We start from the raw sequence: 530 nt of genomic DNA, 5'->3' as shown, positions 1-530 counted from the left end.
GGTCCGGGCTGGGGATTCGAACCCACCACCTTAGGTGTACGTGGCTGGCGCCTTAGCCGGTTGAGCTATAGGCGCCAAGCCCAGCTATTTTTTTTGTTGCAGCCGTCATTGTTGTTTGGTGGGCCTGGGCTGGATTTGAACCTGCCAGCTAAGGTGTATGTGGCTGGTGCCTTAGCTGCTTGAGCCACAGGTGCTGAGCCTTTGTTCTTTATTTTTAAGAGAATTGTTAATTTTATTTTATTGAAGAAAAACATATCTGGTGAAGCTTTATGTCTCTAAAAGTAGCAAGAGATCTTGCTGGTCTAGGAATACTAATACATCAAAATCTTATCATAAAATTCTAATTTCCCTGTGGTGCTTCTTAGTGGTACCAGGATTTCCCCTTTCGAGTTTGGTTTCAGTGAGATTCTATGGGGAAATTTAGCTACTTTCAGGAGCATATACTTGGCGTTTAGTGATAACTGGAAATAAAAGAGAATATTCATAATGAGTAAACTAGTGAGCAAAGAAGAGTACAGGTAAATGTGAGA

The 530-nt window shown here is 41.9% G+C and overlaps 1 protein-coding gene across 1 annotated transcript in view; it reads left to right on the top strand.

Annotated features, from left to right (window-relative positions):
• Positions 1-530, top strand: part of GMEB1 (glucocorticoid modulatory element binding protein 1) — a 46,774-nt gene that overhangs the window by 23,760 nt on the left and 22,484 nt on the right. The gene's annotated exons all lie outside the window — the stretch shown is intronic.

The sequence above is a fragment of the Otolemur garnettii genome, unplaced genomic scaffold (genome assembly GCF_000181295.1).
Source record: "Otolemur garnettii isolate 467f Iridium unplaced genomic scaffold, OtoGar3 scaffold00184, whole genome shotgun sequence".
NCBI classification, from domain to species: Eukaryota; Metazoa; Chordata; class Mammalia; order Primates; family Galagidae; genus Otolemur; species Otolemur garnettii.
Note: the sequence above shows the minus strand (reverse complement) of the source record. Positions and strands in the feature narration are given on the sequence as shown.